This window comes from Emydura macquarii, unplaced genomic scaffold (genome assembly GCF_026122565.2).
Source record: "Emydura macquarii macquarii isolate MOO-44397 ecotype Brisbane River unplaced genomic scaffold, CSIRO-AGI_Emac_v2 contig_3506, whole genome shotgun sequence".
Taxonomy (NCBI): Eukaryota; Metazoa; Chordata; order Testudines; family Chelidae; genus Emydura; species Emydura macquarii.
Window position 1 is genome coordinate 132,306 of NW_027133643.1, and position 13,353 is coordinate 145,658.

At 47.7% G+C, this 13,353-nt stretch overlaps 1 protein-coding gene across 1 annotated transcript in view; it reads right to left on the reverse strand.

Annotated features, from left to right (window-relative positions):
• Positions 1-13,353, reverse strand: part of PDZK1IP1 (PDZK1 interacting protein 1) — a 49,398-nt gene that overhangs the window by 22,262 nt on the left and 13,783 nt on the right. The window lies entirely within an intron of this gene.

Below are 13,353 nucleotides of genomic sequence, written 5' to 3' on the forward strand. Positions count from 1 at the left end.
CACTCCTAAATGGAGTAATAAATGTGCAAAGTGGAGGCATTTATCATAAGATTAAAGGCACTGAAGGAACCAGCAGTCAGATACCCCATTCTACTGGCTACATTTAGAGGCTTGTATCTCTGAGGTGGCTAGCGGCCGCTTAAGCCACAAACTACCAAAATATGGATTTGTGAATGTTTAATCTCAGTGCTCATGAAAAAGATCCGACTATTCCCAAGCGATTTTATGCACTTGCATTGGAAAATGGAAAGTGCCAGGCTGGATCAGACCCAAAATCCTTCTAGTTCAGAATTCTGTTTCCACAAGTTGCTAGTACCAGATCCTTCAGAAGATGCCAGAGATCCTGCAGCAAGCAGCTGTGGGATCGTCTCCTCCCGTGACCATCTCATCCTAACCCCTCATATTTAGAGATTGGCTTCAACCTGGGTGCACGAGGTGCTATGTTCCTACAAAATGTTTGTGAGCTTTAGCTATTATAACTGCAATGTTATAATAATTGCACAACATCAGCTACTGTTGCTGTGACGATGATTTACAAATATTCCTCTCCACATTCCTCTCCAGTCATTCAGGCTTGTAACTTTCGCTTCATCTTTGACTCCTCTCCTCATTTACCTCCCCACCCTTCTGAGCTGCTGCATCTTCCTGCCCTGCACATGGAAAATCTGACCCTTCTTTGCTGTCCCAAAATGTCTGTTCACACATCCTATGACCTTCTCCTCTGCCACCTCTCCGATTCCCACCTAAATGATCTCCAGTCCATTTAATCTGGCAGACGAAGGTAGACCACAATCCAGCGGCTGGAAATTGAAGTTAGAAAAATGCAAAGAGGAAACAGAATACAAATGTTTAGCAGTGAGGGTAAATAACCATCGAAGCCACTTAGGGATGTGGTCAATTTCCATCTTTTTGAGTCTTTAAATCAAGACTGGATTGCTTTGTAAAGGTGATGATCTAGTAATAGCGTTCAACGCCAAGACACTGGGTGAAATTCTATGGTCTATGTTATAGAGGAGGTCAGACTACGTCCGTGGTTCTCTACATTTTCCATACTAGGTCCCCCTTTCCCACAGTAGGGTCCCATTAGGGCCAGCACCCCTGACCCGCCCATTTAGCAATGTGGGAAAGACAGATGGTCACAATCCCATGATTCCACCTGTGCACGACCGTCAGAATGAGAACCTATTGGCTGATGGTAATGGCCTCAAATTCTATGGGCCTATGAAGCTGGCACGGCTTATCTCTTACAGCCCTAAAGAAAAAACGACTTGCGATGGGATGAAAACACAGAGAGGTGTTAATGATTTAAATGCACCCACCGAACTATGACCTGCCTTCCAAAATTACACTTGGTTTCTTAGTAATCAGGGGGCTTTTTGTTTTGCAGGATCTGTGTGTGTGGAGGGTGTTAGCTCTGGGGGGACCATGTGGTAAAACAATTCTATTTGCTTCTTAAGATCAAACAGCACTTTATCACCACTGGGTCCTCCATTTACAAGTGGTTTAGGTAAACATGTGTATGCTTTCTTTGCTTCAGAGTCTACAGAACAATTTATCTGCTTATCTCAAAGGCCCCTCTATGTTTTAATGCAGCTGCTTTATTCTCTGATAGCCATTGGAAACGTTTTAGCTATTGCTGCGCTTTGGATACGTCAGATTTCTCATTTTTACCGTGCTCTTTGTTTCTTTAGCATTGCCTTTCCAATGATTTGCAATTGCACTTTTGTCTGACAACAGATGCATTTTATAGTTCTAGCTTCCTCTAGTCTGTAAAAGAACTTCATATACCACTGGATTTTTTATCCCTGTGTTTTGTGGCATTTTGAATATTTTGCTGGAAAAGAAGCGTACACAACTCAGGGGACAGGTGATCAAATATGCATCATTTTGCCGTAAGGTTACTGGCGCTGATCCAGCCCAGGGCTCAAACCCCTACGGGCAGACGCCTGTATCACACGGAGCTGCACTCAGGATTCCTGAACTTCAGGCTCTGCCCATGAGGATCAGAGGGCAGGCCAGAGGCCCAGATTGGTACTAGCGACCCAGAGCTGTTCCCACATCCCAGGCCTCTTTGGTGGCATGCGTGAAATGGATTGAGGGGCTCGGTCGGTCTCCTGTGAACAAGGATCCATGTTACAGAGATATCCACTGATGCGGATATTAACTGGCCTCCTTGCTGATCATTCCACCAAGGAGGCTAAGGGATGAATAGCGATATAGACTGAACTCCCCTCAAGAGGGTGTCTCTCCAGGTCAGGACTGAGACTCATTGGCAGGACATGCCCCGCTGCCCCAACCAGTAGCAGTTCAGCAGATAAAGGGCTTGTTCCAAAGCCCTGGACTTCAGTGAGCTTTGGACCAGACCCAGAGAGAGGATTTTCAGTCTCCGTGGCCATCAGTCTGGCCTCTTTCCCAAACACCAAGTGTACTTTGAAAATAATTATAGAGCACTGTACACATGTCCCTGTAGATGATTTCCTAGCAACAGAGTGTCAGCATGCTGCGATCGGGAGGGGGGTGGGAACAAGCTGACAACCATTTAAGTCAGTAGAAAGATTCCCATTGAGTTCAGCAGGAGCTGGATCAAGCCCATCTTCTCAGCAATCCTCTGCCTGTCTTAGATATTTACTTGGCTGTCAGTGTAGTATCTAAGCACGTGCCAATTGTTAATGTATTCATCCTCGCAACACCCCGGTAAGGAAGGGCATTGCAGTTACCCCTGTTGTCGAGATGAGAAATTGAGGTTCAGCGAAACAAAGTGACTTGCCCAAGGTCACACGGGAAGTCGGTAGCAGAGCAGGGAATTGAATCCAGTTTCCCAAGTCCTTTACTATGCCCTCCCCACTGGGCCAGCCTTTCTCCTCAGCTTTTAGCGGGAGACTTAAGGAAAAGCTGGGTAGTCTCTGTACAGTTAATGTTATATTGGACATTTTTAAAACCATTTTGTTTTGTAGCTGTACAAAGGCAACTTGTGATTGTGCGGCATCTGAGCAGTGTCGCAGATAAGGCTGAGCTCCCTGTCAAGTCAACCATTGCAACAGCTTCCCACGGGATGTTGTAAATCCTCCATTGCTCAGAGTCTGTAAATTAAGACAGGCCTTGCGTTCTAAAAGACACACGGTAGTTCAACCACAAGCTAATGGACTCGGTGCAAGAATTGCTGGGTGAAATTCTATGGCCTGCCCCTGCATTTGCATGGGTAATGAAAACAACCAGTTACAATAGTTCTGGAAGGGGTATAAAGCCTCCTGCTTCAGGGCATAAGCTTGTGCTATGAGGAAGCTCCATCACTGCCCACTGCACCTACCTCTGAAGCAGCCAATGCTGGCCATTGTCAGAGACAGGATCCTGGACGAGGTGGACCCCCTGGTTTAATCCAGTCTGGCAGCACTTAGGTTCTGGTGTAGCACCTCACACCAGCTGCTCATGAAAGTTCCTTCAGGCTTTACAACCTGTACGGATGCGAGAGGCATAACTGAAGTACAGCATGCGTTTGTTCAATCAGATCATCCGCGGACAGGAAGTGGCAAATGGCTAAAATAGCACAGCAAACGTATCAGAGAAGAGGTAATAAATGTCAATAGATTAAATTTTGCTTTGCAGTTTGCTTTGTGATTTCATAATTCCACGGCCGCACGTGGTTTCTGATCCAGCAGATAAGCGAAATTGCAAGCTTTCACTGGATAGAGTTCAGAGGTTTGGGGAAATCTTATTTTCTCTGTCATCGTTACAGTCATAAATATATGAAACGTCATAACTTCTGAGAGTGAAGTTTTGGTATGTCCACTGGGAAACTGAGGCACCGATAGGGGAGGCGACTTACCCAAAGGCACACAGTGAGTCAGTGGTCGTTTGGGACCAGAACCCAGATTGTTCAGGTCAGAAACCAGAGCATCCCAATCCATTTTGCTACCGCCCAGTGAATTTAGATTATTCATTCTCCGTCTGTCAAGTGTGGTGCACAATCGGCTGCTGGAATTTCAGAATTTCCACTGATCTGCCTGGACATTTTTCACCCAACGTTCTTCGATGAAAAAACGGCTTTTTGACCAAAATGTAAAATGTTCACAAAAAACTTTCATTTTGATTAAAAAAAATAAAATCCACGCCCCATTTGCAATTAAAACATTCAAAAGGAAAACGTTGGCTTCTTTTTTTTGAAAAAATCTTTTCATTTTGGGGGGTGTTTTTAAGGTTTTCATTCTAGGGGTTCCCCCACCCCTTGCTCTCCCATTTTTACTTTTTCCTCCCTGGAAGAGAGGGAGGAGAGGGTTGAAACTAAAAGGGATGGAAGGGGGGGAGACACACAAAATCTTTAAACTGTGAGGGTTTTCCTAAAAGAAATGTACATTTTATTTCGTTCCAAATTTTGTTGTTGATAAAAGTTACTGAAAATTTGCAAACAAAACAAAACTGGTTCATTTATTTTGCAGCTTTTCATTAAATTAACGATTCCGGCCCCAGCTCTACCACCTAGAATTTCTTGACCTCATTCTCTACAGCAACTGACTCTCAAGTGTTTCAAAAACTCATGGTTCCTCTTCAGAGACAGCCTAGAACTGTATCCTTGATTAGACAAAGACTGTCTGTTTAATGCAGCGCGTCCATGTGGGTAGAGCACTAGTGAGACTTGGGGTTTATTCCCAGCTCTGCCACTGGCCCAGGATAACCCAGTAGTTACGTCCTCTTTTTGTGACTCAGTTTCCCCCTCTGTAAAATGGGGATAATGATACTGACATCCTTTGTAAAAGGCTTTGAGAGCCACTGAGGAAAACTGCTATGTAAGCGCAAGATATTATTATTGTAGTACTGCCTGCATCGGACAGGGTCTCCGATTTTCAGGGTATTCAGTTTGCATAGGAAATAAACAAAGAAAAGAAAATTCTGTTTCTGCCCAGCTGAAATTCTGCCTCCTGGTGCAGTTAGACCAGCAGGATCTAGCTGGGAGATTCGCTCTAGCTGAGATCACTTCCCTGCAGCACAAACAAAGACAGCAAAGAAAGAGACTAGTCTGGTATTTTGCTCTGCACTTCGTGAGTCCCTTGAGAGCTGGTGCTAATTAGACACATTGCTATACAAGAGGCCTTTCTTTTGGAGCAAGCCTTGAGTAATCCAAACAGAGGAAAGCTTTGAAAAGAAGGGAGGGCTACAGATTGCCTGGATAAACAGTGGCTGGTGGGGGGTGAAGACTATTTGGCAACACAGGCTCCCGCACAATAGATGTCAGGTCAGGGCAAGTGTTTATGTTTCCTCTGAGTGTTTGTTCATCCCCCCCGTGCAGTTGGATTCCTGCAAATACCTCCTCTGGGCTACTCAGAAATTGACCCGGCCAGTTCTACATGTGACCAATGGCCTGTGGGGGTCCAGGCCCTGCAGATCACTGTCTCCAGCATAGCGCTTTCCAGGAAACCTACTGGACAGACAATGCCCAGAGGATAATAATATCCAGGCGTGCCAGGCCTCTGAAGGGCAGGAAGCAGAGCAAGTGTTGAGATTTATAAAGCGCCTGGCTGAAGGGGTGCCCCACCGACAACACAGCAGGCATGTACAGCGGGACTGGGCGGTCCCTGGGCAGAGCTGCCGGGCTGAAATTCCCTGTGCTTCTCCTTGGGAAAAGGGCCAGCTAATTCGGCCTTCTTCGTCCTTCTAACCACGACACAGTGCTTTCGTCTCTGCCCCACCTGCGCTCCTCCCGTCCCAGCCACAGTGGGACTGGCTGAGAAAAGCAGGATGGCAGGAGAAGGGGAAGTATCAGTGGGAGAAGAACCTGATGCATTCCACATCCACCCCCCTTCTTGTGCCACCACAGACCCTTAGGAACTGGCCTGCCCTAAACGATTAAAGTCTGCGTAAGGGGAGGGCGGAGAGCAGCAGCTCCTGTTGCTCGCCTCACAGCACAGCCCAGGTGGGGAAGGTGACCTGGTTACAGGGAGCCCTGGCGTTGCTTCTCGCTCCCCCCGTCACAGCCCCCTGGGGGGCACGGAGGACCATTGGGGTATCCGTGTGTCACTGCTAACCCCCCTCCCCTGTGGAAGCAGGGAGAAATCTGGGTGTCGTCCCCCCCACGAGTCACCTGTGCGAGTTTGCCGCACTCCCCTGACCATGGCGCCCTGGGCAGTTGCCTGGGCGGCCCACTCCTAGGGCCGGCCCTGTTCCCATACAGAGTGAAATTCGAAATATTAGGCCAGATCCCCAGCTGGTGTGAAACAGCACCGCTCCACTGATTGATTTACACGAGCTGGTGGATCTGGACTATTCATTGCTGTGCCTGTCGCCCTAATATCTCATTCATCCGCCTGGGATAACCAGCGCCTCGCGCGTTGGCTAATTTGTAGCTAAAACACTGATGATATTATTGCAGTCCCTTTCCTTCCAAGGGAACCCAGCGCACTTTGCAAAGTCAGAACCAAAGCCTACAGTTCTTACTCCGTTTTCACTCAGTCCTTAGCAGGCAAAACTCCGACCTCTTTCAGTGTGCTGGGCCTGAGTGAAGACTGAGTTAAAAGGATTCAACACAAGAGCCACAGACACAGACTTAGCGATGGATTATACAGTCCTGGAAGAGCACTTGCAAGAATTCTCCCATCAGCGTCAATGAGACGACGCACAAGACGAGTAATTGCTATACAGACAATCAGGGTGGGTGGGGGAATATCTTTGATTGGACTAATTTGTGTCAAGAGACAAGCTTTCGAGCTAAGACGGAAGCCCTCCACAGACCAGAACGCACCTTCTCAAGAGCCAGACCAGGCCCTGCCAGCACAACAGATGCAAAACCTGGGGCCATATCTCCACAGCTACAGTCAACAGCAGTGGTCAACTCCACACATATAGTCAACAAACCTCACACACACACACACACACACCCCACAACTTTCAAGATCCCTGGATCTGACACAGGCCTGTGACGATATGGGGTCTACCTCACCCAGGGCATGACCCGCCCCAATACCAAGTGTGTGGGTGAAACAAGACCATCGCGACGCTTTGGAATGAACTCACACAGGCCACTGATCCAAGCCAAAAACACTCTGATCACCTGTGGGGGAACGCTCATCACAAGGCAATCGCTCTGTCGCTGACCTATCAGGCCTCGTCCGCCTAGGGAACCTGCACAAGGCTTTCAAAAATAAGTTAAATTCGTAACTCCGCTAGGCACTCAAAATCATGGACCAAACAGAGACCCTGGATTTATGGCTTATTACAACAATCCGTAACTCACGACCCCCCTTCCCCTTTCTGCCCTATGACTGCAGAGGGGCTAACAGGCCTGAATGGTCCCTTAGAATATGTGCTAAACCAGGGGTTCCCAACCTTCTCGGCTCGATATCATTTTTACAACCCTGACGGGCCACCTGTCTCCCCCAGCAGCCCCCCCCCCCCCCCCCATCCCCCGCGTCCACTGCAGCCAGATGGAAGGAGTTCAACGAGGAGGCAGCAAGGATCCTGCACTCGTCTTTTAGCCCTGCGGAAACACACCCCGCTTAGGTCCTTAGACAGCAGCTCTCTTCTGCAGCCAGCGGGAGGGAAGCCGCGGGCCACTTTGAAAGCCCCCCCCCCGGGCCACTTTTGGCCCCTGGGCCAGAGGTTGGGAACCACTGTGCTAAACAATCTGGTCGACCTTGTCTTTAGCTGTGGCACTGGTAGTACCTTTTCCCAGACCTGAAGAGGAGCTCTGTATAGCCTGAAATCTTGTCTCTCTCAGCAACGCAAGCTGGGCCGCTAAAAGATATTACCTCGCCCACGTTGTCTCTCTGATGATCTGGGACCAACCCAGCTACAGCAATGCTGCAAACAGACAGACAAACTCATCCATCAGAAATGCACCTAGTTCTTGAGTGGGGGAACCTGCAATCACTTCTTGAATAAAGCTGAGGAAGTCACCCCCCTGCTGGCTGATTGTTCCCAAGCAGTAAGAGAGTGCCGCATTTAATTGATTACGTTACGCAAGGCAAATGATGTGTTCTGCTCCACTCCTGAGATGAATGCGGTAGTGGCCTGGAAGCACACAGCAACTCTGCCCAGCAGTTTGGGAGTGAAAGAAAAGAACCCAGAGTCCAACAGAAGCTGCAGAGGGCGTTTCAGCCAGGCAAAATCTGATATGGCAACTTGGCCCTTCATCTCTCACAAAAAAAGCAACCTGTCCTGTTCTGTCCCATCCTGGGTGAAATTCTCTAGCCGGTGTTATGCAGGTGCTCAGACTACTTTATGCCAATGGTCCCTTCTGGCCTTAATCTATGAAACTGAATCGTTCCAGGCATGCTGGCCAGGCAACTCCAATCCTGACCTTTCGCTCATTATTTTTCTTCTGCTATCTGTTCAGTGCACAGAAGTTTGTTACATGACTAATAATTCAAGGACAAGTGTTACTGTAATACTGTGGTGGAAGATAGTGAGTATTCCAGTATGTGATGCTTAGAAAGAGGGGAAAGATTAATTTCATCTAGATATTCCCGATTGACCAGCAGTGTCACATGGAATGAATAATTTACTATCCGATCATCTCTAATCTTCACCCCATAAAATCAGCAGCAAGCTGGGCGGATGTTTGAAGCCTCCGGCTGCATTCACTGATAAGATAGGAAGCTAGAAGGACTGGCAACCCCATAAAAATGATAATCTCAGCTGACAGCATCGGTGGTGGAAGAGTTTTCTCCCTTCTTTTCATTAGGCACGGCCCTAAATGGATTGCATGATCATCCCGAAATAATAACTGGTCCTCGTCATGGGGAATCTCCAGTCGTGAAAACTGACGGCATAGTCGCCAAGAAGCAGCCGACCCAATTGAGCAGAGAAAGCGGGTGGATTACAGGTTGGTCCAAGGACCGAGCCTCGTTGGAAGTATGATAATCAGCTTTGGCCTTCGTTGTGTGGTTTGAAGTTGGCAGATTTGAGGGTAAGTGCGATCCAAATTGCCTGATCTGCAATTAAGCACTAGTCTTCTGTGAGGCCTGGTGTTGAATGTGACCCTGTTTCGCTGCTCTCGCCATCTTTCCCCCTGTTGTTTTTCTCCATTCATCCCCCTGTAAATAAATATTTCCCTTTCCTATAGTCACTGCACTATCCCGGTGTGTGTGAGTTCACGCCGGGGGATTTGGAACAGGCGCCTCTGGGGTAGAAGGGACTTTCCCTGCTGCGTTCCTGCAGGCGCCTTTTCCTGGCCAGAGCTGCTTGCAGAGCAGACTCCATCTTGGCCGCAAGGGCGCTAAGGTTACACTATTATTACGAATCACTTTTAATTATTACTATTTGAGTGTTACAGTAGCACCTAATGGCCTGAGATCAGTGCGCTAAGTGTTGTATCGCCATATAATAAGAGCCAGTGCCTGCCGCAATGATCTTATCATCTGCAAGGAAGGAAGTATTGTCGTCAGCCCCATATTGCAGATGAGGAACAGAGAAATGAAGTGACTTCCATGAGGTCACCCAGGGAGTCTCTGGAAGATCCAGGAATTGAACCTAGGCCCATGTCCAGTGCCTTAAGCATAAAAGCAGCTTCCCGTAGAACAAATAAATAAGAATAAAGCAACTACTTCATAGATCAGTGCCCCGTTATTAACAACAGCATCACAGTCAGTATCACCTGCACAAGCTACGGATCAGGCCCAGAGAAGATACAGTTGGAGAGGAACATCTATACTTTCCTTCCTAAATTTTGCAGTTATTATTATCACCTGGGAGAAAAATGGGACGAATGAAAACACCCCATCTCATCAATCAATATAATGTGGACTTTAATAGATCTGGGAGGTAGTGGCGGTGAAGAGAAACGGCCTATGAAAATAATTATCCAAGATGCCTGAATAGAAGAAAATTAAAAGCATAAACTATAATCAGATGTTAAGTTGCTTTTCTTCTACTAATTAAAATAATGTTCCCCACCCCATGCACACATTCTATCCCTTTCAGATGCTAATCCCTATCAAACATGGACTTACAATTACAAATTCATAGACATCTTTCCCAGGAGCAGAAATGATTTTGCCCCGTAACCTCTAAGATGAGGTCTTAATAGAAATTCACTAGCAGTAGCTGGTAAAGCTTCATTAACCAGGGAGAATAGACAAGGGCAAGCTGCAATGGTCCCCAACCACTCTAGGGAAAAATTAATTTAAATTACTTTGTTAAGTGACAAGGCCAGATAATGTGTTTCCTTCTTGGATGATTGTTTTCCCACATCCTAATGCGCTTGTAGATTAGGTTGCTTTGCCTATCTCGGTTGTGGTCCATATTGACATGGCTGTGATTTATTAACAACAGCATCCTCCTGGAAAAATCCCTATCCCACGAATTGGGAGGAGGTGAGCTGGATGTGTTTGCTTGCATATTTATTATTATTGTTGGTTTTGGAGCATCTGCACTGCTCTGCTCTAGACACTGCTAGACACTGCTCTGCACACCTCTGGTGTTATGAAGGGAAGCATTCAGACTGAGACAGTAGCAAACCTCTTGGGGGAAACGCCATCTTCAACAGAGCCCAGCAGAAGGGACATTCTCAGCTACGGCCTCCAGTCCAGAAAAGCATTTAAATGTTTTCCTGAACCAGAATGTATAGGCCTGACCCAACGCTGACTGAAGTCCATAGATAGAATCCCTTTGACTTCAGTCAGCCAGAGATCAGGTTTCTTGAGGGCCAAATCCTGAGCCATCCCAACCCATGTTGACTTTGCTGAAGTGCCTGGCTTGGACTTGCTCCCAGGGACACCATTGGGAACTCTTCACGTTCCTGTGCGTTGTCTGTGGATAAACCACCTTCTTCTTAAAAAAATGGAAAATGCAGCGACTAAGATCTACAAACGAAACCACTGAGGGAAGATGGAGCCATAGGAGGTTTGGCAAAGGGGAATTGACAGTTACAATTATTTACAGCGCTTTGCTCTTTCAGGGTTTTTTTTTTTTGTTTGGTTGGGTTTTTTTTAAAAAAAGCTCTCAGCTGTAGCCAGCATCGCACATTATTAACCTGAGAACTGTTGTGCAGACGAGGCTGGCTGGTTAAATCATCAACGGCAACGCGCGGATAATTCAATAAAGAGACAAAGGTTTCAAAGGGTCTTTCTACAACTTGGGAGCAACGAGCGGGACTGATCGGATGGGCTGATTAAATAAGTTTGCTACTGACTCTGGAGTCCTAGGAGACCATGCTGAAGCCTGGAAGATATATGAGGTGTTACCTGAATTGGAGAAGGAATACATTTATTTATCTGATCCTTTTATTGGCAGAATTGCTTAAATTGCTGACGTGATTGTTCTGCTTTTGAGTTACAAAGAGGATCATGATTGTTGGATGGATGGATGGATAGATAGATAGGTGGGTGAGTGGGTGAGAGAGAGAGAGAGATAGATACTGTCTGACAGTTACCAGGACTAGATGCCTCAGAGGAAGATCTAATAACCCCACAGCAGCCAATGGTGTCTCACACACATCTGGGGTGACTTAGATCTGGCGTTCAGGCTCAGATTGGGGTGAGTGCCTTTCACTGCTCGGTAGCAACACTGTGCAGACGAGTGACGGGAAAAGCATGGATGAAAATAACACCCCCACCTGGCATAAGTGAACGCAACTCCACTGCGGCTGAGTGATGAACGTTGACCATGCCTCATTGTTCTTCTTCTGGGCATTTTACAAAACATATCAGTTAATCCTTTCCACCCCCCAAGACTCCCAGAGACGTGGGCAGGCAATTAAGTATTCTGCTCCGCACTGCACAGCTGGGGGAATGAGACACACAAGGGTTAAGTGACTTGCTGAAGTCCACAGAAGGTGTGGGTGTCACTGCCAGGGTTAGATCTCAGACGCCCCTTGCTCCCACTCAGGGCCCGAGCATAATTTTTTTCGGGCCCAGTACAAACTTGTAACACGGGCCCCCTCCCACACACGTACCCATGGGGGTCGCAGCCTGGGCCAAGCCCCCCCAGGGCCTCTGGGCCCTAGTAAAGTGTACCTTCCCCCCCCCCCCATGTGGGAATCCTGCTCCCGCTAGGCCAGAGCTTCGTCTTCTGGGCTGAGAGAGGAGTCCCAGCCTGTACCCTTCATTCAGAAGGTGACCAAACAAAACGGTTTGCCTGAATCCCCTTGCTCTGAGTCTCTGGTATTCTTATTTGCCCCATAGCCTGGGGCTGTTCAGGGCCTGCTTGGCCACGGGCATCAGTTAGAGCAGCTTCTTTGTGTGGTCCCCACTGAGCCCTGGGAAGCAGAGAATAGCTATAGTGCAACGGGATCTGCCCACGCTGCCTCCCCAACCCTGGCCTGCCCGCTATGTCCCACTCTCTGCCCCCCAACATGGCTGCATAGGGAGGACCGGGAGCTCCAGTTGGATGCTGGCTGGGGATGGCTGCCTTCTATTCCAGGGATATCTGCGGGGGCTAGTTCTGCTCACTTTAAGGCCCTGTGATGCTGCGAGAGCCTGAGAATCAGGCCCTTGAATTGGAAGCACTCATTCACTTCGGCGGGGCTTTGAAATCCATCCCCACCCCATCACAATGTCACAACCCCCCTCCCTATTTGTAACAGCTTGGACCAAACTCCAGATCCAAACAGCTCTGGATTTCCAGGGCTCTGTGAACTGGGATTCAGATTTGGGAGCCCGGCTCCCTGGCAGGGAACCCACCCCTACTTCCGACCTGCGTCCTCAGTAATATTAAAAACTGCCTTGCTTTCCTCAACCACCCGAGGCCTTTCCTGAAATGCAAACTCCCCACCGTTAGCCAGGAGCGTTATCCCCGCCGCTCGCTACGTGCCAGGCACTTCCAAAAGCAGCGGGGAAAACAAAACCAAAAGCCGCCCCCCCCTCCCGCAAACCAGACCTCTCAGAAACAAGTGAAACGCATCTAATAACCGGCACTTCCATCCAACGAGCTCCAGTTGTTTCTTTACAAGTGTACTGCAACCCTGGCAAGTGCCGCACAAAAGCGTTACTCTCCTCCTCTGTGTCTGTTAAATGGTCTGATCATTTACCAGCCTTCATCTGCTTAGTGGCAACAGCAACCGTGATTATCATAACAGAGGCACAGGATTTGGCCTAGCTGCTTAGTTATAACTTTGCAACAGGAGGACGGGGTTGCTTGGTTTAAAAAAAAAAAAAATCTAACAAAAACACAAGATCTTATTAAGTCACTTTTTTGGCCATAGACCAAACAAGCAGATGCAGGTACTAAAGAGGGAGAAAAATCTAAGCACATACATCTCTGCTTTACATAATCACTAGGGACCTCCCATTGTAATAAGGAAGAAGCCAGAAATGCTGAATGGATTTCATATTAACCCAGGGGGGGTGTGATTTTTAAAGGTATGATCATATAAGGGAGCCATTATAAGGAAGCCGCGTGCATCTGAAATGTCAAAGGTTCCTCATC